The sequence below is a fragment of the Lontra canadensis genome, unplaced genomic scaffold (genome assembly GCF_010015895.1).
Source record: "Lontra canadensis isolate GAN:19392208 unplaced genomic scaffold, GSC_riverotter_1.0 scaffold109, whole genome shotgun sequence".
Classification (NCBI taxonomy): Eukaryota; Metazoa; Chordata; class Mammalia; order Carnivora; family Mustelidae; genus Lontra; species Lontra canadensis.
In genome coordinates, this window is record NW_022631103.1 from 3,835,208 (window position 1) to 3,862,816 (window position 27,609).

Genomic DNA, 27,609 nt, shown 5'->3' on the forward strand with positions numbered 1-27,609 from the left:
ACAGAAGAACATCCGTTCACTTATTAAACGCTGACTGTACACTGACTCTGTGTGCCCGGCAGTGAACAAAACTGTCTTAACCCCCACTGGCATGGAGCTCACAGTCCAGTGGACCGCCCAGGAAGCAAATGAGGGGAGCACCCCATGCATCAGGAGGGCATAGAGCCAGAGAGAAAACTAGAGCAGAGCAGGGCAGAGAGCGTGGTGGGGTAAGAGGCTCACACAGTGAAGTGGGAGCCAAGGAAGGCCTCACTGAGAAGGTGGCCTGGAGCAAGCGTGTGAAGGGGGAGCCGGTGAGTCCATGCACAACCCCCAAGAGGGGGAGCATGCCAGGCTCAGACGGGTCTCTGAAGCAGCAAAGAGCAGAGCAGAGGGCATGGAATGGGAGAGCAGCAGGGAAACGGGGGGCTGCATGGTGCCCGGGAGGGACATAGGTCCTACACGACCTTAGGGGCTATTACGCTGACTCTGGCTTTTATTCTGTGAGTGACATGACATGACTTCTGTTTTAACAGGAGTTCTCAGGGGACTGTGTTGGAAACATCGAAGGAGGCTGAGGATGGCAGCAGAAGGATCGTCAATGATGACTCGGTGACAATCCAGGCGAGGTGGTGGCATCAGACTGGGTTGGCAGGGGTGCTAAGACATGGTCAGACTCTGACCACCCTCTGCGGGGGAGAACCAGCAATCTCTGCTGACAGACTGGAAAGCAGTGTGAATGGGAGAGAGGATTTCAGAATGACTGCGAGGATTTGGGACCTAAGCAAATGGAAAGATGGAACTGTAATTAACGGAGATGGAATGATGGCAGGAGAAGCAATTTGGGGGCGTTTGCTGAAGTAGGACTGATGGGGAACATGGTTGATGTGAGATGCCACATCCCTGTGGAGGTGTGGAGTGGGAGAGGCTGGGCTGGAGACAGACCCTGGGGAGCCCACAGTGTACAGTGTACAGACAGCATTTGAGCCCAGGAGGCTGCAGGAGATCACAGAGAAGAGGGCCAAGCACTGAGCCCCGGGCCTCCTGTGTAGTGTTTGGGGAGGTAGGAAGGCAGAGAAGAACCAGCAAAGGAGACTGGGGAGAAGCCACTGAGTTGGTCTTAAAAGGCAAGCTTAGAGAGAGAGTCTCACGGAGAAGGAAGTGGTGTGTGCTGTACCACTTGCCTGGCTGATGAAGATCCAGATGGGGCTCGGTCATCGGACCGATGGTGAGGGCTCACTGCTGACTTTGGCAAGAGCCCCTTTGGAGGAGGGCTGGGGTGCAAGCCTGACCAGAGTGACTCCCAGAGCAGGAGGGAGGCAAGGATCTGGAGGTAGGGCTTGTCTTCAGCTCTTTTGAGGAGCTTTGCTATGAAGAGGAGCAAAGATGCAAGGTGGAGGTTGGGGGAGGATGTGGGCTCAAGAGAAAGAGTGTGTGTGTGTGTGTGTGTGTGAGAGAGAGAGAGAGAGAGAGAGAAAGAGAGAGAGGGAGCTTGTTTTCATGCTGATGAGAATCATTAAGCCTAGAGGCAAAAATTGGTGATTCAGACCAAAAAGGAACACATCGCTAGAGCAATGGCTTTGAGGAGATGAGAAGGGATGAGATTTGCTGCCCAGGGAAGAGCGGGTGTTTGCCATGAGCACAGACCTCATCCACCCTCACAAAGGAGAGGTCAAAGTAGAAGGGCAAAAGAGGCAGGGCAGTGTCTGCTCAGCACCTAACACAGAGGAATAGAGACCCACACTGGCGTGGCACGCATGCGTCCGGGGCGCTGCTCAGGGTTGTTTACATGTATTTACTTCAAACTCATTACAACCCCAGGAGGTAAATACTGTTGTTGTGCCCATTTTACCTGAAGAGTACCAAGGCAAAGCGATGTTAGGAATGCTGGTCTAAGTCGCACAAGTAGTACGTGGCATGGCTGACGACCGCCACTTGCTGTCGAGCATCATCCCAGCAGAGGGATGATGGAGGAGCGGGCAGGCGAAGAGAGGCTGTGTGGTTTTGGTGAGCCAGGAGCTGGCCCGTAGCCACTGGTTTCTCCCACAGAGGTGCCTGTTCATTTGTGAAGCACTTTTCAGTCATTATCTGGTGAAACAGGGTAGGCAGCAGGCGGGGGCTGTTCAAGTTCCCAGGTTTGCCTTGCTGTAGTCTGGAAGGACAGATTCCTCCTGGTGCCATACGTCTTCCACTGACTCCTGCAGGGAAGTATTGAGACATTTACTTTCCTTTCTCTCAGAGACACCCCTGGGGTTCTGAGCACCTGTGGTGCCACCATCCTCAGGATTCCTGGTGAAGGGAAGGGAGGGAGAAAGAAAATGGAGGTGGCAATAGACCTGGTTCTGATGGCAACTGGCTGAGAGACTGTGGCCAGGTCGCCTTCATCCTCTGGGCCTCAGCTATAAAAGGCAGGAGAGGCTAGGATGATATCTTGCTTTATGGACTCAGATGTTCCCTCAGCATATAAGTCGTGGGTGCTAGACAAGGACAGGGCACGAGGAATATGGCAATGAGCAGAAAGGACCCATCCTGACTTTATGGAGATTGTCCCCTATGGTGGAGGGGAGGGGACTGACAATCATGAGATTATAAACCGTAATACAAGCCTGGAAGGAACATTCTAGGGTGCTGCGAGAGTGCCTTTTCCTAAGTGCTTTTATAATTTTGGGAAATCTGACTTAAAAAAGGCCTGACCCATAAAACAGAAACTGTCTTTTGTCATAGTTCTTTCATACATTTATTTATTCCTTCAACAAATTGTGGTGGGCATCTATTTTTGTAGCAGTGGCTTTGTATTTTGCATTCCCAAGAAAGTAGAAACTAAGGTGAACAGAAAGATATAGCCCAAAATGGGACTGGGAACCAGTTATTTATTCCACAACATTGAAGAGAAATTGGACACACGCTGCTGTGTGGCAGGTACAGGGACACAAGTGTGGAAGGGCAGAAAAGCACTAGGAATATTCTGAGGTTCCACGGGAGTCACACATTGGGGGATGGGGAGTGAGGTGGACTAGGGTGAGACCCCTGGGGTTTTGAATTTGGCCTTCACTACACAGGAGCTTAAGACCTAAAGGGGAATTTTGGAAGATTCTGTAACCTTAGTTTTCTCATCTGTATATGAAAATCACATTTCTGAATATTATTCTACACTGTGCTAAGATTGTGCATGAATTATTTTTTTGGCCCATGCGACAGCCCTGTGAGGTGGGCTCCTTCCTATCTCCATTTAACTGATGGGGAAACTGAAGCCCAGAAAGGAATAGTGTCCTGGACATCACAGTATTAGAAGAGGCTCTCTTTTGTTCTCATAGAACTTAGGATAGGTGCCTGACAGAAAACTTGGGACCATCTAGTAGCATGGTCTCCAAACGTTTCTGATTGCTCCTCTCTCTGTAAGTAATATTAGACATGTCCTCACTCATCATATTTATTTAGAAACATAGCTGTGTTCTACCAGCAATATAAATAGCAAACACTGGTGAAGACCAACTTCTTGGATCTTGGATAAAATGAAATATACATAGATTAAAGATTAAAATACATATGAATCAAATTGCTACTTGCCCCTCATTGAGTCATTGAGCCCTTGGAGACCACTCATCCGAACTGTGTTATATGGGGAGGGCAGTGGTGGCCAAGGCCATGAATCTTGTCCATGTTGCTCAGGTTGGAGCAGATCAGTGGGGAGATTTTTGCCACCAGGAACACTGGACAATGTTTGGAGACTTTGTTGGTTGTCACAACTGGTGTGTGTGTAGGAGGAAGGAGGTGATTTCTGGCATCTGGTGGGTAGAGGTCAGGAATGGTGTTACATACCCTATAATGCCCAGAACAGTTGCCCAAATGTCAGCAGTGCTGAGGGTAGGAAATCTGGTGGAGCCCCTGAAACTTGGATTGAAATTAGGTAAGTGAGTTGTCTCTGCAGCCAGATGACCTGAGCGTGCACCTGGGCTCTACCATCAGCTGGCAATTGTGGGCACATTACTCAACCTCTGACCTCTAGTGTTTGAGCTGAAAAGGGGGTTGATCATACCACTGTGGAGAGACCATGGCAGAAACAAGTTCTTACTCTTGTGAAAGGCCAAGGGCTAATTCTCCTCTTGTCCTCCCACGTCCTCCTCCTCAGCCATCTCAGCTTTGCGGTGAGACTGACTGATTGCCCAGGACATCAAGGAAGGGTGGGCTGAAAGCCGCCAAGAGGGTTGGGAGCCCCAGAAGCACTCCAGATGCAAAATATCCAGTCAAGTAGGGTTGAAAACTTCCAGCATTGGCGTGGCGGTCACTTCAAGAGCTGCAACAGCATCTAGGGTTGGGTGTGAGCTTGGTGTGCTTATGGAAGGGGTAAATCCAGTCTGTCTACAGCAGGGGTCTGCAGCCTCCCTGCCTCTCTCAGCCCCACTGCCTATCTGCAAGTTGCTGTTCCACCGCTTGGGAACCTTTCCTTTCCTTCCTTCCAGACTGTGAACAAACTTCAGACACCATAATGCAGAAACCATAGTCCTGGCCATCTGACAGACAGACATGTAACTAGATTGTTATAATCATATCCCAGTACAGACAGGCACCAGGAGGGAGCTCAGTGGTATCTGCGAACAGAGGGAGGGTATGGGGAGAGGGATCTTGGAGGGGGTTCCTGGAGCTGCGGGACCCCCTCTCCCCACTCCTTCTCTAACCAGGTGAGATGCCTCCACTGCCAGACTATCCATAGACTAGAGGTGTTCTGTGGTCAAGGACTTCTATTTTGTTCCTGGATGTAGCCTCAGAGTCTAGAACGGTGCCTGACACGTTGTGGGCACTCAGTACATATTTGTGGAGTGAGTAGCGTTTTAAAAGATGGCTAGAAATTTACCAGGTGGGTCTGGGAGGGAAAGGAAAGGCATTCTAAGCCCAGGGGATAGAATGAAAAAAGAGAGACTAATGATGAGAATTTTGAAGGACACAGCAGGAAACACTGAAGGTCCTCAGTCATTGGGGCCCATGAGATGACACCAGGGCACCAAGGCTGTGTGGAGAGGCTCTGTCTGTGCATGGCAAGGCGTTCAAAGTGATCTCCAGATTAAGAATTTGGGGCAAAGTGGATAATGAGAAGTACAGTGTCTAGAGAGAGCACGACAGCATTCACTCCACATTTATTGAGGACAGAGGAAGTACTGGACACTGTGCTGGGCTCTGTTCTCAAATAGGTTATTGAGCTAGCCCAGAGGAGAGGCAGAGGGAACAGAGATAGGGGCAGGAGACTTAGGACACAGACACACACATCACAGAGCACTTCCACGTGTCCTGACGGGGCGAGCCATGAGGGAGAAGGACGGGTCAAAGAGGACTCTGTGGTTTTAAACCACAGGAACTGCCTGAGTGCTGGAGTCCTGGGAAGCTAGAAAGGAAGAGCGAGAATGGACCGGATGCTGGGTGACCTTGGGCTTCAGTTTTTATTGCTATTATTCACATCATTGTGATTCCATCCCAGGCAGGTACTGGCGGCTCTGCACACCCATTTCGTTGAATCCCGGAACAGTTCTGCAAAGGAGAAGTTATTTTACCAATGGGGAAATTAAGGCACAGAAGTTTCAGTGATTTGCCTAAGGTCGTAAAGCTAGTAAGAGGCTGGGAAAAGTGGCAGTATTATGGATCCCGGGACAACTGACCCCAAGCCCAACTTTCTCCTTCCGCGAAGCACAAAGCTCAGGGGCTGGCCTCCCAACAACCTGCCTTAATCCTGAGATGGCCAGACTGCCTTTTGGCAACCATCCAGGGTCCCTGGGCCTGACTGGGCACCACAGGGCAGAAGCCCATTACAAATGGAAACCCCCAGTGTTGGTTGGACTAGTTTATTCCCCATGGATTATTTCCTCAGTTGAGCCTTAAAAGAAAGAAGGTAAAGCCAACCTTTGTGCTTTGGTTGGGAAGCTCCTTCTTGTAGGGGTGGAATCTTACCCTAAATGGGCTGTACCAACCTCCAAAACAAGGGTGATATTAGTACATCCCAGTATCATGAGGAAGATTAAATAAGTATTGTGTGCAGAACACTTGTGTCATGCCTCGTACCCAGTAAGTGCTTAATAAATAAATGTACAAGGCAGTGGAGTGGGGTGGGGGAGGGTGTATGTGGCTCCCTGGAGGTGATTGGCCTGCATATGGACCCCAGCTGCATCTCAAATTCTACCACCCAGATGACCAGCTATGAGATTTGGGGCAAGTCCTAAGCTCTTAGTGCCTTGGATTCTGTATCTGTAAAAGGGGTATAATACCAGAATCTACTCAGGAGGACAGCTGTAAGGGACTAAACAAGTAGAGGCTAAAGACATGCAGAGCACTTAGAAGGCTCTCTCTTACCTCCTTCCCCACCACAGTGTTGGATCTGGATTAAGCAGAATCCCAAAAGAATACTGCCTCATGTTATTGGAAACCAGCACCTGCGTGGAGAGCAGTTGCCGGACAGAGGTTTGGGTAAAGAGGAGGTGGATAGCTTGAGAGGGGGCTTGGATCCATTCTCTTCTCCAGCATTTCCCTGGGCATTGAATTTGTATCATGTCTGGCACTTAGTGCTGGGATGCTTTTGTTGAGTAAGAGATCACCATCCCCAAGGAACCCAAGGTGAAAAACAGGCGAGAGAGGAAGTGGAGAGCAGTTGTGGAGGCCAGAGGTCATTCCACGGTGGCCTGGAGGAGGGCAAGTTTAATCCAGCCTGGAGGGGTGGGTGGGCTTGTGTTTCCCACCGCCCTCTCCTCCCCCACTCCCAAGCCTGGTCTATTAGGTAACAGGTGGGAGAGAGTCCTGAATTCTAGCTGGGAAAAGAGCATTTGCAAAGATAACTGAATGTTAGCACGTTCCCTTGCCCAGTTATTTGCATTCAGTAAGAGGAAGCTGTGGGTTTTATTACCAAAATGACTGATGATGAAAATGATGAAGATAATGATGTCCTTGGGAAGGGCTCCGCATGTGGAGGTGGGAGAGGGGAGAGCCATGGGAGAGGAAGCAGAGAATGGGGTGGGCAGAATCTGGGTCTAAAGGGCCCCAGTGAGCCAGACCCGGGAGCTTGGATTTCATCCTAGAGGCAGCAGGGAACCCAGGGAGGATTTCAAGCACGAGAGGCAGATGATGGGATCTGTTTTAACAAGATGGTTCTGGAGGCTGGGTCAAGGTTGGGCTGGAGAAAGAGAAGCCTGGGGGACACATCAGGAAGGAAACTGGCAACACTGGAGCTGACCTTGGCAGAGGGGAGGCCCTGGTTTACCTGGGGCCTGACCTGAGCTATGCCACATCCAGGTCTCGGGGCTACAGAATGAGAAATGCACATGGTGGCATTGGCCAAAGTGTCTATGCGTCGGAAAGGGAATGATGTCCACTGACTTCTCAGCTGTGTCCAGGGATGAAGGCCGGCAACCTAATCTCTCTCTTTCCCAAGGCCCTGAGGAAGCCAGAGGTCGGGGATCCTGGGCCTGGGTGTGGTGGGTAGAAGACCTGCCCCTCCAAACACATCTACATTCAAATCCCTAGAACCTGTGAATATGTTGTTACTGGGCCTGATAAAAGGGACTTTGCAGATATGATTAAGATAAAGGTCTTGAGATGGGGAAATTATCTTAGAGTTTCCAGGGTCTCATAAAGTGGGGGTGACACAAGGGTCAGAGTCAACAGAAGAAGAGAAGTTCTTGGTAAGAACAGAAGCAGAAATCAGAGAGACCATAGTACCTTGTTGGCCCTGATGACGGAGAAAGGGACCTTGAGCCTAGGCTGGTAGGCACCTCTAGAGAGTAGAAAATGCAAAGAAAGGGACTCGCCCCTTGAGCCTCCAGAGGGGACCAGCCCTGTGACCATTTGGCTGCAGCCCAGTGAGACTGATCGAGATTTCTGACCTCCAGAACTCTAACAGGCAGAAGCTGTGTTCTTCAAAGCCACTGAGCTCAGGGTAATTTGTTACCACGTTTGAGCTCATACAAGAATCCAGAAAAGGATGGTCTCCTTCTCCTCTTAGGTCCCTCCCAGGGCTAGGACTGGGTGGAGGGAGGTCACTGAGGAAAGCTCCAAACCAGGTTTGTTGACACAGCCCGGAGCAGAGGGTGAATCGGTGAGTGAAGGCCAGCGTGAATGCACAGCTGGACTGTAAGCAACAGCTGGTGTGGACCGAAGGCTTGCTCCGAGCCAGCCTCTGGGCCACGGGCTCTTGTGTGTGATCTCATTTCATTCTCTCAATAACCAGGAGGCAGTTGAGGGACAGAGAGTTTCAGTAACTTGCCCAAGGTCACACAGCAAGCAGTAAGAGGCAGAGAGCTGAGACCGGCACCCCAGTGTAACCCCAGAGCCCATGCTCCTTACCTTGCCCTGGCTCCTTGGAGGGACAAGTGGGTGGAGGGTGTGCATTGTTGGGGTGTCTCTTGAATGGGAAACTGTGTTGCCAGCAACCCAAACGTCTGCTTCCCCAAGGTATGTCGCATGTTCCCCTTTCAGGATGGTGAGAAAAGAAGGGGAGTTTATCTGGCCTGTAGTTTTCTAAGCAGTGCCTGTTGTGTGTGTGTGTGTGTGTGTGTGTGTGTGTGTGTGTGCACGCGCTCACGTGTGTGTATAAAATCCCTTGGCTGGAGCTTTCCATACAAGGGAAATGACCCAAGATGAGACATTAGGAAACCAGGTGTGTCTGGGCCGGGCTTGACCCTCACTAGTTCTGTAGCCTTGACTTCTTCCTAAGCAATCAGAGTAGGCGAGGATATTTTCTAGATGGGGGAATGGAGTCCAAGAGTTGTTACTTGTCTTGTCCAGAATGGCTTCTGTTTGGGGCAGTTTTTTCCACCCACAGGACACCTCTTCATTGGAGACTTGAGAGCTGACTAAAGAGGGCCAGTGCTTTTGTGTGATCACGTTCCGCGATGGTGTCTGGGGCACCTTCCCGGTCTGCCTCATTCAGAGATTGTGATAAAAACTCCCAGTTTAGCCACTTACCTGGCTGAGTGACCCCGGCAAGGTCTGCAACCTCTCCGTGTCTCAGTTTCCTCGTGTGGAAAATGGGGATCACTTACACAAAGAGTGCTTACAACAAAGTTTGGCAAAAGAAAAAGTGGCACTGAGTGGGTAGGTATCTGGGCAGAATCTGAAGTCACCAGATTATAATAAGGTTAGGTTGCTCCTCCAGAGACTAACAGAGAGACCAGATGGCAGCCTGAGAAGACTGGATTGGGACCCCCACGCTCATACTGGTGACCTTGGGAAAGTCACACAGCTTTATCTTTAAAGAAGCCTGAAGGGTTGCTGGAGGGTCAGTGAGGAGGCAGTGCCGGGTCGCCTGCCTGTCATTGGTTGTCAGCAGGATACAGCTGTTACTATTGAAGGTGGTGGTGGCAGTGTTTGGTCCTGGTTCTGTCCCTGCCTCCCAGTGGCTTTCAGAGACAATACTGTGCTCTCAGAAGTGGTTTGGTACAATGTCGAGCCAGGGGGCGGTGCTCATCAATCTCGATATAGTCTGGTTCTGGCATCACCTGACTAGCTGGGGACCCTGAGTAAGTCCACGGCCCTGTCTGGGCCCCTCTGTCCCTGTGGGAACAAGGAGCCTTCTGGCTCTGACTGCGCGTCTAGGATGTCTGGCCCCTGGAAGCACCTGGTTCATTTTCCTGCTGTACCGCAGAGAGACAGTAATGATAATACCCAAAAGTTCCAGAACAGGGAGCACTCAGTTGGCTCAGACTGGATGCTGGACCCTTTCTGGTTGTCTTTCCCTCTCCTCAGTCCTTCTCCCCAGACGCTGCACAGGAATTCGGAATCCTAAAAAGAGTTTGGTCACATCTGGTTCCACCTGTCCCTCTAGGTGGCTGGGTAGAGGGACGGCAAGGCTGCCCGTGTTGGGGGAGGGGCTAAAGGAATCTCTGCCTCCTGCAATCGAAGGGCTGTATCTTCTCTTGGCTCCACAATGTCCTCCCATAGTGACCATGGCCACCAGATGCGGGGTCAGAGAATATTCCACTTGGTGACCTCACCAGGCCCCTGTCCCAGGAATGACTAGCTGGTTTCACCATGGAGGAGGGGGGAGACCATGGTTTTTTCTTGCTTTGCTCAATACAACACACACAAACCCTGGCCTGCTGACTACATTGACTGCACCACATCCCTCCCTCTCCTTCCTGACCGGGCCCACTTTCTGCCTCTCCCCCCAACCCCAGTCCGATATTCCCACACAGCCCCTGTGCTTTGGTCCCCTCAACCCTTAGTACGTGTCTCTCACCCCTGCCTCACCTCTCCAAGCCCCTTCTTCAAGGTCCTGTTCAAAATTTCCCTCTTACTCCTCTCTTCCACAAACACTTCCTGGGCAGCTTCTGTCTCCCAGTCTACGTCCAGGGCAAACCTTTCCTAACCACTCCCCTTATACTGCCAGAAAGGACAGCATGGCTATAAAGGGCTGACACTTACTGAGTGGGTAGGTATCTATGCCATGTGCCATTTGCCAGTGCAAAGCATTTAACACGCATTACTTCATTTATTTCTCTTAGGGGCAAGTACTGTGATTACCCCATTTTGCAGATGGGGAAACTAAGGCTTGGAAACATTAGGCAACTCACCCAAGGTCACAGAGCCAGGAAATGGCTGTGGAGTCAAACTCAAACTCCAGTCTTTCTGAGCCTAAAGCTTGTGTTCTTTGCCACCCAGTTTGGCCTCCTGTCTTCCAGCCCAGACGCCCCTCACGGGCCAGCCCTGTCCCTTTCAGGTCTCCTCTCTCATGGCCCCTCCTGTCATTCACTGCAAGTGACTCACCATGCATGCTCCTTCCTCTGAGCCTTTGCATATGCTATTCCTTCTACCTGGAACACCTTTCCCTTTTCTTTCGTGCCACCAAGAGCCTGCCCATGCGTGGATCTCAGCTCAGCAGCCCTTGTTCTGCGAGTTCCTCCTTGAGGCCCTGCCTGCTCTAGCCTCTGATGGGTGGAGAGATTCCCCCTCCCCTTTGCTCCTGCAGCACTGGATGTGCTTCTCCTTATGTGGGCTGCAGTGTGCTCTAGGCTCTGGGTGGTTGAGTCTGTGCCAGCATCTAACCACCTTTGCCACACATTTACCAGGTACCCATTACATGCCAGGCACTGGGCTGGGCACTTGCGACATGGGGGTAAGCCAGACAACTGTGTCTCTGCCTTGGCAGGGTTTGCAGCCTAGTAGGGGAAACGGGTCAACACCCAGAGCCATTATGGAGGGCTGAGTTCTGCTTGGGGGTGGAACAAGGGGCAGGCTTTGTGGAGCAAGCAATAGTAAATGGAGAGAGATTTAATCAAGCCATGAGGAGAGGATTAAGGAGGAAGACAATTTTCCAGGTAAAGAGAACAGCCTGTGCAAAGGGCCAGGGGCAAGAGAAAGCAGAATTCTTAGGATGTCAGAGATTGTCATAATTAGAAAATACAGGGTCTAGGGCCAGTGTTCCAGGATCACTCTGGAGAGGCAAACTCCAACCCTTTGACCACAGAGGTTTGCGTGAATCCTGCCTGCCTCTCCCACTCATCTGTGGGTTCCAGCTGGCTTTGAGGACAGTCTGGCATGGTAGTTAACAGCCTGGCTTATAGCCAGCAAACTTGGGCTTGACCCTAACCTCAGCAACCTGCTTACCTCTTCTAGGTCTTCCTCTCATTCTTTAAGTGGGAATAATAATAGCCACCACCTTCTAGGGGTTTGGAAGTGGACTGGATCACTTAATAGAGCGCGAGACTGGTCTCTGGCACATAAGTAGATCGTAACATCGATAACAATTGATAACATGTTATATAGCATGCAGTCCTTATCGCTTACTCTTATCATTATTCTATGATTGGATCTGCGTCATCTTTGCCTCTCTTATGGGTGGCACCTCCGGCTCCTGTTGCCTGCCAAGGTCTTATCTTGGGGAGGAGCAGGGAGGATGGGTGAGGTCCAGGATTGTAGGACGACCCCTTCTGCCACTGTGTGCAGGGGCCAAGGTATGAGATGTCTGGCCATGTGGACTCGTCTGGCAAGTATGCTGGACACAGAATCTGGATGCTGTGTGGACACTCCAGCCTAGCTGGGAATGCTGCCTGTCAGCCAGGCTCCCTCTTCCCCGTACATAGCATTATTTCTTTCTTGGGGAAGAGCTGACCCTCTTGGGGTTGGCTGTTCTCGTTCTCCCTGCAGGATGCTGGGATGCCTGCTGTGTTGGTAATTCTTTCTTTGTGGTCATTCTCATCCAATTAATTTTCTGCCCTCTCTGCCTGCTTATGCCCCTGGAGGGCTAACTCCTAAGAACTGTATCACCCAGGTTCCCTTAGGTTCTAAATTGTAGCTGGATTTAGAGGGCCCAAGGGTAGCTACAGCAGGAGAGTACCGTGTGGGAGCAGACAGAGGGTAGGGAGTCCACTCCTCTCTCCCTCCCCTCCTTTCTTCCACAGTTCTGGCATTGGCTCTGGCTGGTGTGGCCACTAGAGCACATTCCTTCTTTCCCCCAACCCCTCGAGGGGTCTGGGCTGCCTGTTGCCCTAGCCTGGGCTGTCTCCACCGATCTTGCTGGTTTCCTAACCCTGCCCTCACCTCCAAACAGTGTTGCCCTTAGATTATTTGCAGCTCAGCCCTTCTGGGTGCACTTGGCTTGTGTTATGATTCCAATCAATACTGTTATGGAGGTTCTCCAGAGTTCTTCAAAGAGACCCTGCCCTAGCCAAGAGCAGGGCACCAATCTGCTCCTCTCCTCACCTTCTCATAACCTTGGTTATCTTTCAGAGGGCAGGTGGAGGTCCCATCTGGGCATCGGTTCTGAAGAGACTGGAGCTTTCTCACTTCCAGAGGCCCTGCTGGTCTGCCTGGGGGGCTGTAGAGGAAGCCAGGGACCCATCGTGATGAGCCTCGAGGGCCAGGGGTAAGATTTGGTGTTTTACTGTAAGAACAATAAGTCCCAATAGATTTGGGGGGGGGTGTCATAACATGACTCATAATTGTGGAGGATTTTTCTTCTGAGAGGTTCTGGAGGGTTGAGTGTAGACCCAGGGAAGATACTTGGGAACCAAGTGTTCCTATGTGACCTTTAGAGCACTGCCACCATCAGAGACCTTTGCCTCCTCCAACATGAAGCCTCAGGGGATCACCCTTTCCTATTGTGTGCATAAAACTATCATGGTCGGCCTCCGTGACCTCCTCTTTTTGGGGTGAGTTCTTCTGTCTGGCCTCAGGGTGTGTTCATTCCCTAGGCCTCAGCCCAGCAAGGGCCTGGCTGTCCCTGAACTCCTTGTGGCTCTCTAGTTCAAATGCAAATGCCTTTGAACGCACATCCTCTGATAACATTATCAACTGCTAGCAGAGGTCTAATATCAGATCAGCCTGCAGCATGTTGTGGAGCAAGGAGAAAAAGCAAATGTTGCCAAACCTCTGCTCCATGCCCAGTGACTTTCCAAACTGTGCCAGCCCTGGGAGTCAGCAGGACTGTCCCCATTTTACACTGTGGAACAGGAGGCTCAGAGAAGTCCTCTCACTTGGATTAGTCACCCAGCTGTGAGTGACAGCAGGATGCAAACGCCCGCTCTCTCTGTGTACTGGAAAGAGGTGAATGGAGAAACATGCTATCGGATAAACTGAGCAAATCCTGCTAAGAAAGTGGACCAGGAAAGGTGTGTGTGTGTGTGTGTGTGTGTGTGTGTGTGTGTGTGTGTATTTTTTTTTAATTTTTTAAAAAGATTTTATTTATTTATTAGAGAGAAAGAGAGAGTGACAGAGATAGGGAGAGAGAGCTCAAGCCTACAGAGGGAGAAGCAGGCTTCTGCTGAGCAGGGAGCCCAATGCGGGGCTCCATCCCAGGACCCCGGGATCATGACCTGAGCCAAAGGCAGATGCTTAACTGACTGAGCAACCCAAGTACCTCTATTTTAATAATTTTTAAAAAAATTATTTATTTGTCAGAGAGAGAGAAGTACATGAGCGAGCAAGCGCAGGGGTAGGGGGGCAGAGGCAGGAGAAGAAGCAGGCTCCCTGCTGATCAGGGAGCCCAGTGTGGAGCTCGATCCCGTATCTGGGATTGGGATCCTGACCTGAGCCGAAGGCAGATGCTTAATTGAATAGGCCACCCACCCACCCCCAGGAAAGGTATATTTGAAGAATAAGGAAAACCATAAAAATTCAGCAATCATGATACCTAGCTTTACACACTTTGTAGACAGCAGTGATCGCCCACCGGCACAGCAGGCGAGGGTCCTCACCCAGTCTCAGTTTCTCCTTGTTAGTGGCAGGACTTTGCACGACCCCTCCCCAGCTGTTACCCAGTTTCAGCATCCTTCCTCCCAGGAGCCTCCTGGACCTTCCAAGTCCTGGACAGGTGCCCCTTCCACGTGTCGATGTAATTCGTCGTAACTGCCTGCACATGCACACGCACACGTACACACACATACACGAATATGTGTCTGTGTATATATAGAAAGCCCTGTGAATTCTGGAGGCACCTCAGGGAAGGCCTGGGAGCTTGCTTCTATGGAGAAGGTTACCATGTGGGAATGGCCCCGAGGAGGAAGGGCCCATGGGTAAAAGCTCCAGAGACACCATTTTCAGACTCTCTTCAGAGTCAGCCTAAGGAAGAACTTTCTAGTGGTGAGAATCTCTCCAGGGGGCAGCAGGCTGCCTGGAGAACCTGCAGGCCAGGGATGGGAGGCAGCTGCAGGAAGACCTCACCTTGGGTGGAGTGGAGAGTCGGGGGGACGGATGCATCCTGACGGACTCTTTCACTTCTGGGATGGGAAGCCCTGCTATCATGAACTATTACTGTGGAGTAGTTCCCTACAAAGTGCTTGGCCCATCCCCTACATGCACTCATTTAGGCTTTGTATCAGCTCTGCAAGGTAGGTGTCAACCAGTCGAAGGCTGAGGAAACATGGGTCAGAGAAGTTATGTAACTTGCCTGGGAGGAAGCAGCCAAGCCAGGATTTGAACATAAGCTGTGTCGGACCCCAGAGCTCTATCTAATAAGATACCTGTCCCTATTTCCCCCAGGATTTAGGCTCTTCAAGCCCTGCCCATGTCACCAGCATAACTTTGTTCATTTTATTTCATTTTCGCATGCCTCAGTTTCCCAGTGTCCTTACCTTTTTGATTGTTGGAAGTTGGCCAGGAGGCCAGTCTGTCAAATTATAGTCTGTTCTGGAAGAGTGGAGGCTTGGCCTGGGTCACGGCCACTTTCCAGACCAGACTCTTCTGTCCCTTCGGGCCCTCTGTTTGTCTCCTTCTAGAAGGAAGCCATTGTTGACCAGCTTCTTACCTCTGGATATATTTATGGATCCACATGGCCTGGGAGCGGGGAGCAGGTGACATGAAGCAAGACAGCCACAGCTGAGAGGCATCAGAAAGGCCTGTGGCTTTAGTTTCAGGTCTGATGAAAGGAAAGGAAAAACAAAACAAAAACATAAACCCAAACCCAGTAGGCTGCTTGCCAGCCATCCGAAACATGGGTCAGGCCAAGGCCGATGTCGGCCAAGAGGGAAATTACAGGCCTGAAATGAGAGACAAGTCTGCAGAAACCTCCTAGGGTTGTGTTTGTCGTATGTTTGTTTGCCCGCATGTGTGTTTGTGTGGATCTGTTTTCTGAAACGTGTGTCTCTTTTTTATTTATGTATTTAGCCCCGAAATGCTTTTAAAAAACAAAAAAACAGTGTAGGAACCGTACTTTAAACTCCTTTCCTGCTGGATGATATTTGGGGTAATTCCATTTAATTTAGCTAAAGCCAGCTGGTATTTACTGACACATGCCAGGCGCTGCACAAATCACTGGGGATCTAAGGATTCAGAGGGGCTGCCCTGTCCTGAAGGAGCTCAGTGTCTGTCCTAAGAAAAGAGACGTATGTGCAAAGGAGGATCCCAGGGTACCCCCAGGGGCAGGATCATTTCAGCTGGGTGTAGCTGGGACCTAAAGGAGGGGAGGTCTTAGTTCTTGGCAGAGAGGGGGCCAACAAGGGTCCTCCCAGGCAGACGGGAGAGGGCCTTTGAATGTAAAGGGAAGAGAGCTCATGGGGTCGGGGAGTTGGAGGAAATCTCGTCTGAAGTCAGAGACCTGTGACTTGCCCCAGGTCACCCAGCTGGGAAGCAGCAGCCTGAGGATTTGAACGCAGATCCCTCTGGTTGCTTCCCACCTCAGCCAAAGCTCCTGAACACGAAAGCCCTATGATTTGGCAGGAAGACGTATCTAGTGTCTTTCAGCCCTTCCTATCCCTAAGGACCAGCTGAGTTGAGTCTTACATCCCCAGTAAGGCTACTTGAATACCTTAATTGATTCTATACCTTAGAGTAAGTTAATAGTATGATACAACTGAGTTCTTAGAAAATATATGCCTCGATATTGCTAGATACCATTTAATAACGCTATGCATTTCTCTTCAACAAGACAAACAGACATACTCACTAATTTGTTATAAAATAATGATCTGAGATCAACAAAGGAGACAAGAGCAATGAAACTATCTTTGAAGGCAGAAATGACTTTAATTCCTTTTTATTTCCCATGAAGAACTCAAGAAATACTTGAAGAGCTGGGCTGGCTTGGCTATACTTCTTTGTGGAGTGTGTTAGTCAGATCTTGCCACAGTACTGCTTGGTAACAAACCATCCAATGCTCAGTCACAACCACAAGGATTTTTTTTTTTTCTCACTTATGGGTTTGAGGGTTGACTGGCTTGGGTTTGGTGCAGCTTCGGGTCAGGTTTGTATCTGCTCTGTCCCATTCTGACAGCTAGGCTGGAAGGTAGCCTGTGGTTGCTCTTCTCATGGTAATTGAGCAAGTGAGCAGAGAAGAGCATGAAACAGATAATGCCTCTTGAGGTGTCCAGCCAGAACTGCCATGCTGTCCTTTCCAGGCATATTCCTTTGCCCATGACAAGTCAGATAGCCAAGCCCAGTTATCACTGGGCAAGGCAATGTATCTGCCCACCCTAGTGGGGGACCCTACAAAAGTCAATGGCAAAGGGTATAATTCTAACATAAGGAGAGCCTGAGGATTTGGAGAAAGGTGCTGGGTTTCAGAGGTGGACTTAATTCTTTTCTTTTTTAAGATTTTATTTATTTATTTTTGTGTGTGAGAGAGAGCACAAGCAGGAGGGAGGGGCAGAGGGAGTAGCAGACTCCCCCCACTGAGCAGGGAGCCTAAAGCAGAACTTGATGCCAGGACCCTGGGATGATGACCTGAGTTAAAGGCAGACGCTTAACTGAGCTACCCAGGTGCCCCAGAGGTAGACTTAATTTCAAATTTAAGTTACCATTTATCTGCTTTGGAGACTAGGGAAAATCACTTAACCCCTCTGACTTTCTTTCCTTCTCATTCTGAGTGCTTAAAATATGCCAAGCACCAAGCTTAGCATTTTAGGAACACTGATGTACCTAAGATAGGTAAGATAAGTTTCCGATGAACTTCACCCAAGGAACATCCAGCTGATGTGACTGACAACCAACAGCCAAGTTTCAAAGTTCATTGTTGGTTAAAAAAAGTAAGGGTTATTATTAGCAGTGATGGGGAGGGCAACCACACTTCCCAGTCACATGTCTTCAAGAGGAAGGAACTGGAAGCCAAGCTTGGATGGTGTTGGTGGTGCAACAGGTTTCATGTGGAGACAAATTTCGTAATTGCCATGGCTGTCAGGTGATGCCGAGACCTCTGCTCCCCGGATAGCTTTCCATTCGGAGGCCAGGTGCTCTGACATCACTGGGGAAGGACCGCTGGCAGCTTTGTGCAAGATTTGATTCATGCATCAGGGAAGATACTAGCAAGAGTAAATCTTGGATCAGACAGATCTGATTTGAATCAAGACTAAGCCTCTGACTGGCGGGGTGGCCTTGCCCCCAGCAATGCTGTTCCCTCTGCCTGCAGTACTCCACCTGCTCAGGGCCAGCTTTCTGCCTCCATGTCCCTTCATCCCAGAGGCCTTCTCTGATCCTCTCTAGCCCTCTGCCCCCTCAACATGCTGGACACCCCCAAACCCTGTACCTGGGTTTCCTAATTGTTTGCTTGATTCATCTCTGCCACTAGAATAATTACTCTGGGAATGCAGGCCCTGGCCCTTGTTTCCCACTGAAATCCTACTTTCCACCATTGTGCCTACATTCCACTGTTGGAAAGCCTACATTCCACCATTGTAGCAGGCCCTCTGTGAACATTTCTTTATCTAATGAATTCAACAATAAACCACTAAAAGCAGGCAGTTGCTTCATAATCATCATGTAGTGGGTTCATTACTATCTGTGCTCTGGAAGCCATGTGACTCTAAGTCTTGCTACTCAAAGTATGGGCCCCTGCTTGCACCAGTCTGCTCTGAAAACTTGTAAGAAAAGCAACATCTCAGCACCAGCCCCCTCTCCTGACCTACTGAATCAGAAGCTGCATTGTAACTAGATCTCACATGATTCATAAACATACCAAATTTTGAGAAGCACCACTGTCTATACCTTTGTGACTTAGAAATCAAATCTGACTGCACAGTCTTGCCTTGATCTACTTGAAGACCACCACAGCCTCCAAGGCCAGTTGCACTGGTAGGAGCAGCTGATAGTTTGAAGAGCACAGAACTTTTTATGCTGAGTGTTTTACAGATGGGGAAGCTGAGGCCCAGAGAAGCTAAGTGATGCCCCACTGCCCCACGGCTAGTGAGCAGCAGAGCCTGATGCTTTGTCTTCCAGTCCAGGTTCAAGTTTAGAGCAGAGGAACTCTGGATGAGTTGCCAGCTGCCTTGACTGCAGGGTCACATCTCATACTGCCCTAATAAGTGGCAGAAGTGGGGTCCAAACCCAGTTTGGCTCATTCCCAAGTTCTGAGATGCATGCTTCCCCTAGACCAGCTCCAATGCCCTCTTCCTGGAAATGGAGGAGGCAACTTGCCCAGGGGTCACACAGAGAATTAGAGGTGGTGCTACACATACAGTGTCTCTCCGGAAACCACACCACCCATCTTCTCTCACCATCGCCATGGGAAGGGGCTTCCAGAGAAGGGTCCCAGGTCTGACAGCTGATCCCCAGGAGACCTGGGCTTCCCGTGAAGCTGAGTGAGCCACTTTGTGGGAGGCTTCTGGCCCCACTTAGAAGCACCATTTCTGTGTTTAGTCTGGTCTGCCTCCAGGGGCGAGATGATGAAACAGAGAATCTCCTTGGACAGCGGCTGTCACTTGCATGCCAGTCTGTGCCTCTGTTTTCCTTTTGCATCAGTGGGAGGAGGGGGGTCTTCATAACTGGGCTGAAACTCACAAGATAGACATTGGAGGGAAGGAGAGATTATCTACAACTCAAGCTGCAGAAAAGGAAGAGTCAAGAGGACAGGATGGCTTCTGCAGAAAGCCAGGTGAAGTCCCTGCATTCTCAAATGACAGGATTTAGGAATGATAGTCTTAGGAAGATTCTTAGAAAGCCTTAAGCAATTGCAGTGAATAGCTGGGTTGAGCCTGGGTTCTAGTCTTGCTCTTGGCCTCTTTCCACTGCACAACAATTCACCTGCCATGTAGCAGTAATGACACTCAGGATTGTTGTGATCTTAAAATTGAAATAGTGTGTGTCCTACGCCTCCAGAGAAGACAATCAGTAAATGAAGAACAGGTTGTATGTGTGGGTGAAGGTATATTTGTCCCCCTACCTCCTCATTTTCTTTTCTTTTTTTTCCTTTTTTAGAGGGGTATATGGGAAGGGGCAGAAGGAGAGGGAGGGAGAGAATCCTGAGTAGGCTCCCCATTCATTATAGAGCTGGTTTGGGGCCAAATCTCACAACCCTGAGATCATGACCTGAGTGGAAATCAAGAGTCGGAGCTTAACCAACTAAGCCACCCAGGTGCCCCCGCATTTTTTTTTTTTTTTTACCTCCTCATTTTGCAGACTGGGGACTGAGAGCCAGAGACAGAAGTCGTGATGTACACAGACACATGGAAGTTAACGACAGAGCCCAGAGATGAACACTTGTCTCCAGCATCCCAGGCCAGTGTTCTTTATCTTACATTATAATAATGAGGATGAAATTTGTTAATCAGATTCCTAACTTTTGCACCATGGAAACATAAAAAACGGTTTTCAGAGAGCATATGGAGAATCCACCAAATAAAATTGTTCTTCAAGCGTCCCATCATCTAAAAAGACCATTTCTGTATGATCAGGGCAGTGGACACGTGGTCAGACTTAACCACTTTCACTCGGGGGACAGCTAGACTCAGCAATGTCTTTGCACCCACGTCCACTCCTGAGACAAGAGTCTCGGCAGGGTATGAGCCAAGAGAAAGTCACGGGCGGAATACCGACACAGTGGTATGGGCCCTGGAGACAGCTGGGGCCAGCTTTATCTATGAGATAAGGACTGTGAATGTGCCTCATAAACCACAATAACTTTAGTAATTCTGTCCTTGCTATAAAGGAATATTCCAGAAATGACTTTATCCCTCACTGGTCTCTGAGACCACATTAGAGGCTGAATCTTCTACAAACACATTGATAATTTATATCACGTCATGATATAATGATCTAATTTGTTAAGCATGTCACTAAATCTATGGTTTGAGGAAATCAACACTCATAATTAAGATTCAGGGGTAGGCCCATAAAATTCTTCATTGCTTTCTGAACTGTCAAGGCAAGGCCCAAGCATGGCTCCTGTCAGCTCACTGACTTTTAGGTGTTTGTTCAGAAGACACCTTCTCAGTGTGGCCTTCCCTGGCCACTGTAACTAAAATTGCAAACCTACCACCAACATACGCTATCCCCATTCCCTTTCGTCTTCACACTTGATATCAGGTAACATCATACTTTGTTACTGGCTATGCCCCCCCCCATTATTTATTTAGCAACACTCATCTGCTCTAAATGCTTTGCCAATAGCAGCCAATTCAGTCTTCATGACAATTATAAAGGGAGATACTACTATTTGCCCCTCAGTACAGATGAGGAGATGGAGGTGCAGAGAGGTGAGGTAATGTGTCCACAGTCACACAGGTTGCCAGTGGCAGGATGAAGACATGATCTCAGGTGTCTGGACCTCACTGAGTCCTGAGTCCTCACTCATACCCACCGCACTGTTGAACGCATAGGGTCTGAATACGCAAAGGCAGGGATTTGCCTATCTGCTTCCCAGTGCCTCGAATAATGCCTGGTGCACCATGGCGCCCAATAGTTGCTTGTTGAATGAATGACTAAATGGGACTTATACTACTCCATTGCTTTGAAAGCCCTTCATTCACAGACACTATGTGTAGACAGTCACTCTCCATGCACCAAACCTGTAGATTCTCAGAAGGCAGTGGGGCAGGTGGAAAGAGCACAGGCTTTTTTGTCAGGTAAGAAGTGGATCACAATCCTAACTCAGTCAGTCATAGGTATAATATTAACTGAGCTCTGTGACCTTAACAAGTTCACCTAACCTCTCTGAGCCTTGGTTGCCTCCCTTTAAAAAGGAGAAAACAGTGAGTTCCCCACAGAGTTCCACATTATAATGGAAGTTCGGTGAAGATAAGGGGCCAGGCTCCGAGCAGGTAGTCAGGAAACGTTAGTTCCCTCCTGCACTGGAAGGCATGGGGAAAAGCGAAGTGAAACTCCTTCTTCCTTCTGCTGAGCAAGCTCTTACTTTTTGCGGAATAAGTATCTTAGGGTCAGGAGATGGGGAATGCAAAGAGGACCAAGGGATGGAAAAGTTTCAGTTTTTCCTTCTATAGCAGTTAAGACTGGAACAACTTCAGTCGGGTCAATAGCATATTTCATTTGATTCTCAGATAAAGCTGTATTGACGTCACTTTTTTTTTCTTCTGCTACCTTATTAAATTTGGTCGTCTCTAACATAAAACACTGGCTCCTCAGAAGTGGTTCCCATCATATTATTGAGCAGTCAGGAGGATTTCAATCTATCTCCCACCAAAGAACAAAATCTGCTTTAAATTAGAACAAAGTTGCACATCTCAACAAGTTAGAACAAGTTTCCCATTCCTCCTAATTTGTAGGCTGAGCTTTTAAAACTCTAAATATTTGTCTTACTTTTAAGACTGTTTTCTTCAAGTCTTAGTTAGAGATTCTGCTGTGAAACCAGCTAAGAGTCCTGGGCTCAAGCTACGTTGGGTTGTGTTGCGTGGAGGTTGGTTTTGCTATCTGGATTTGGCAAGTGCCTTGACCTCTGATTGCACTGGAAACTTCCAGAAACTGCTTTCAGACAGAGGTATCTCCTTCTGTGTGGGGAGGTTCAAGGTCCAAAAACCTCTGGCACGTCCTCTCTCCTCTTTCCTGGATTCTTCTGCTGCTTACGACATGAGCATTGTGGTGGCAGCCATGTTGAATTCCTTCTAAATCTCTGCACATACTGTTTCCTCTTCTTGGAACACCCTTCCCTCACCTGCTCTGAACTCTGAGATTTCCTACTGAATCCTCAACACTCAGTGTGGTTCTCCCTCTGGGAAAAGGCCTCCAATGGGCCTGTGGTAGCCAGCTCTGTGGTTTGGATTTTTGTAGTTGTTGTTGTTGTGTGTTTGTTTGTTTGTTTCCCCTAGCAATTAGCCCCTTTCTTTTCATCTTTAAATGTTCTTGGTTCCCACTGGGATTTCCCTCAGAGTAAGAGCAATGTTATTCATTTAAATATCTTCAGGTCCTGGCATGGGGCCTGGTCTCTAGCAAGTGCTCAGTGAACAATAGCTTTAAAGAAGAGCACTGGAGTTTAAGACTTATGCTGACATGAACAGGGAGCCGGTACCTTAACACAAAGAGCAAGCGGTAGGATGAGGGGTGTATGGACTGCTCTTTAGGACACCCCTCAGACCAGTCTGGTTCAGCCCCTATTATTTTACACATGAGTGGAAGCTTAGGGATGTCGCTAACACTGTACACATTGTTGGCAAAGCCAAGGGCTCCTGGCTCTCAGTCAAGTGCCCAGTATACGATATCAGGATATCCCCTGTCTTCATGAGAATGAACTATGACAAAGACACAGCTGGTGCAGGGGAGAAAGGCATCGAGGGAGTAGGTACTAGGAGTGAACAAGTATCACTCGATGTGGCCTGCCATCTTGACAGCAGGCTGCTTGTGGACCGAATGATGCCGAAATGTAGGAAGTCCAAGGAGGGCAATGGGGAAGAGCTTGGGGATGTAGACTTGGGTTATCAGTCCAGACCTATTGTCCTGAGTCAACACAGGAACCAGGAAAAAGTGTCTCAGAGCCACCCCTATATCAAAGGCTTCTTCTGGCTTCACAGCTGGGCATCTGGCTAAATGTTAAGACAAAAGGACATTGCAAAAACTCTTTAGTTGGAGGAAGTGGTTTGAGTTTCCTGCTTGAAGGAGGATACTTCATTTAAATAGAATTCAGTAGAACTAAGAGGAAGGAGGAAGTATCCTAAGCCTTCTGCCTGGAGCTTGAGTCTGTTTCTTCTAGAGAAGAAGGATTCAGAAGTGCCTCCCAGGGAACCAGAGGGAGGGTCCCACCAAAGAACCTCAGCCTTGGTAGGAATGGATGTAACAGAACACATTTCCACTTCTACTTGTTCTGTGCTAGGTGCTTACCTCGGCTAGCCCTTCTGACATCCTCCCCAGATTCTGGTGGAAATTGAGGTCTTCAGAGGGGCCATGATTTGCCATGGAAGACAACAAGACATCCATGTGCTTGGATCTACTACCCCAGACTGCTGGATCTGGGTGTGCTCCCAAAGCTGACCTGTGTTCCCCAAACCCTTGGGGCTTCAGTCTAAGAAAGCTCCTCTGGTCTGTGAGCTGGCAGTTCCCAGGCCTGTCCCCAGGACCTCCCCAAGGGCCAGGGGTCGAGCAGATGCTCAGAAATAATGGCTCCCCTATGCCAGGATCTTTCATTGTATTTGCTCATTTCCTTCTCATGCCACACCAGTGATGAGGTCAGTTTCATCATCCCCATGTTTGAGATGGGAGACTCGTGAAGGGAAAAGTTTTCTCAGGATATATTGCTTGATCATCTTTTTTAAAAATAAGGTATCAACCAGAGTATGGTATAGGTAAGATGTTTCAGGATACTTCAGTGCAAGAAATATCATATTTATTTATATTTCTAAACCACATAAATCTGGCTTACCATCCCCCTGCATTTGGCAGAAGATTCCACCTCAGCTGTATGGGGTAGAGGTTGCCCCAAACCCTGGAGGCTTATAAGGGATGGAGTCTAGAGAAGAGTCTTCCTCTGGTCTTCAGCTCTAGAAAGTTCTAACCGCACAGGTGATGGTAATGAAGTTCAAGCTTCAGAGCCCCTTGCTTGCTCAGTGCCTTCTGAGAGGGATCCTGGAATATGCCCATAGCTCAATTATAAAATTTGCAGCAGAATGACCTTTTTAAGCTCAGTGGATGAACATGCTGCTTCTTCCATTCCCCACCCCCTGTCCTCCACCATGCTTCCCCTGTTGGGTAAGTTGGAGTGGTCATGGATATTTTACATTCATCATTATTTTTCTTAAGGAAAGCTCCCCCCCCACGCTGCCCTAGCCCAATTGCATATGCTTCAAGCCCCACAAAACATAGGTCTGTTCCTCCTGTGTTCTCTGTATGTCTCTTCCTGTTTAGTCTTATGGCTTCTACTTTGACCCAGAGGTTCTGCCCCCACCGGGGGAGGGATGCTGCCTGGGTATGGGACACGGGTCCTCCTCTTTGGAGACAGTGGCTGCACAATTTATTTTGCCATCTCAGAGAAAACCTACTGGAATCGGGCCATTCCTCCTTTTCAACTTGAGTCCCAGTGTCAGCCCACTCTTCCTGCTACAGAGTGATTGATCCCTATTTCACTGGGGTGGTAGGGGAGAGGATGTGTAAGGGCTGCTCGGACTATCTGAAAATCACCAGCAGACTCTCCTCCTCGTGTGAAAAAGGGCATTCCACAATCTGTGAGCAAGCAGGTCAAAAACTAGACGTATTTTTCCCATCCCACCAGGATACATGGATGAAAGGGGAGAGGGCTTCCTGGAAGAAGCGACATTTGAGCTAAGCTATAAAGGACAGAAATGTTTCTGCTGGGTGATGGGGTGGGGAAGCTGTGATTGAAAGGGGTCCTAAGTATGGATGCTTTGGCAGATGTGGTATCACAGGTCAAAGAACAGAGGAAAAGCCAGCAGGGAAAGAGTAGGCATGGTACATGTTGTTTTTATTCTCTTAGATGAAGTTCAAAGCAAAGGTCTCTGATACCTTCTGAGGAGAGAACATCCAGGTTGTTTTCCTGCCCAGAGCAGAGTAAACAGGATGACAGGAACCTGTCTGTGGTGGCCTCCCCAGACATACAGACTGCTGCCCAGCTGGCCCTGGGACACAGGGCGACGTGGAAATGGCTGGAAATGGGAGCCACCCTGGCCTCTGGACTTGGGTCCCTGAGGAAACGCCTCTGTCAGGAAAACCTGTCCCGGGCACTTGGAATCTATATCTCAGGTCAGAAAATATGCATAGCCTTTCACCCAGCAATTCTCCTTCTAGGAATACAGTGAAAAAAAAAAAAATAGTTACTGTTAGGTATGATGATACATGTACAAGGATGTTCAGTGTAGTATTGTTTATAATAGAGCGAAATCAGAAGCACCTTAAATATCTAGCAATGGGGACAGGTTAGGAAACTTATGGTGCATCTGTATGTTGGAAAGTTATTAGCCATTAATAACCATGGCCTATGTACTGATATGGAATATTCAAGATATTTGGCCAAATGGTAAAGCAGTACATACTGTCTGCTCTCAATTATGTAATATATATTGTGCTGACACTTGCCGAACACTTACTGTGTGTGCCAGGCATGGCTCCAAGCATGTAAAATATATTAATGCATTTACTCACTGAACCGCTTATGAAGAAGATATCTGTATGTTACACAAGGCGACCAAGACAGAGAGTGTTTAAGTAATTGGCCCAAGGTCACCAGTAGTAAGTGGTAGAACCTGAAGGTAAACAAGGCAGTCTTCAGAGCCAGTACATAAACCACTAAACTGGCCGTGCTCTCTCTTTCTGTGTCTGTGAGCGTTGGTGTAGTTTTCTTTCTCTTTCTCAGAGGACTTCCATGCAAATGGTAGCCGTGCTCTAGGTAATCTCTGAGAACAGGATACAGCAGTGATTTCCTGATGCAAGTGAATGTTGCAGCTAGGGCATGCAGATGTTTGGGGACATCTACACTCTGAGCGTAGAGAACCACGCCATGTGCACATTTGGATCCTGCACAGGCCAGACCTAGTAATTCCCCAAGTTGCTGACTCAGCAAAATAGGCTTCCGTGTCAGTTCTTTGCAGGCTCTGTTCTAGGTTCTGAGAATTCAGCAGCAAGCAAGACAAGGCAAATGGGAAACTTCCATCCTAGCCAGGGAGGCAGAGAGGGGACCAGCAAATAGTCAAGGAAAGTATCAGTTGAGAACTTCAGTGAGAATGGTATGACACGGCGGGGATGTGGAATTAAGGGATTAACTGGTCAGGGAAGGTGACCTTTCAGAGATGGCATTTTGAGCTAAAACCTGAATGGCCAGAGGGAGCAAGGTATCTATATCTATCTATCTATCTATCTATCTATCTATCTATCTATCTATTCTTAGAGATAAAGCAAGCCCTGTAAAATGTTAACATTTGGGAAATCTAGGTGCAGGGTGCATTAAAATATTCTGCATAAGTATTGCAACATTTCTGTAACTCAAAATTCTTTTAAAATAAAAGGTTGAAAATACATTAAAATAATTATATTAAAAATAACAATGTCTGCTCTACATAGAAGGAAGCAGTCGAAGGGCTTGCTGAGGAATGAAACCAGCCAGGGGAGGACACCAGGGAGGTAGGAAGATGCGGATGCCTTTGAAGTGGGTAGAGGCTGAGGTTTGGGGAGCTGAAATCAGCCTTCTTTTTTGGCACTGAGATGCCTGATAGTCATGGTCAATAAACTACCACACATTCATCTTCTCCTTGGATCCTCCCCCGTCTGCCTGTGAGTTAGTTAGGATTGGGATGATATTTCTTTTCCACCAGTGAAGACACTGAGGCCAAGAGTGGGGAAATGATTTTGCAAGGTCTCCTGGTAAGCGAATAGCAGAGTTAGGGCCAGAGTCAGATCTTCTGAATCCACTAAACACCATACTCCTAGGTTTGAGTCATGAGAGACACTGCACATGTATTTTCTGCCATATCTAAGATTGTATAGGCATTGAACAGGCTGGCAAAAACAAAAAACAACACAAAAACAAAACAAAACAAAACAAAAAAAACAAAAACCATCCACAGAGGATTCATCTGAGCTCAATCTTAATAGCAATACTCTTTTTCAGAAACTGCTAAAGATCCCCAGTGGCCCAGAAACCACTTCAATCCCCAAGAGTACAATGTTATGGGCTGCAACGTGACTTGTCTTGTTAAGCTATTATTCCACTTTTGTTATTCTAAAGTAAAATCATTTGTTCCCACACAAAGCTAGTTATGAGAATTCGCATCCAAAGAAGCTGGTGCGAGAGAAAAGGCTCTGTGGTCTTCAACGTGCTGCTGGACAAAGCTTCAGCCTGAGTCTTGGGTCCCCTTTCATTATCTTCAAGCACACTGTGTTCTGAGTGTCTTTGGTGTTCACACCTTGTGACTGACTCCATTTATGCTAACTTGGAGACCAGTTTTAAATTAGAAGACATAAAAAACAAAACAGAATGCAAGAGCTTAGGGAAAGAAAGGTGATTTTATCACCAAAGTAGCACCTACCAAGGCCCTGTGGCCTCCTTTAATTCCTCCAACA

General features: G+C 48.6%; 1 pseudogene; it reads left to right on the forward strand.

The window, feature by feature from the left end:
* Positions 1-27,609, forward strand: part of LOC116856405 — a 197,528-nt pseudogene that overhangs the window by 11,367 nt on the left and 158,552 nt on the right.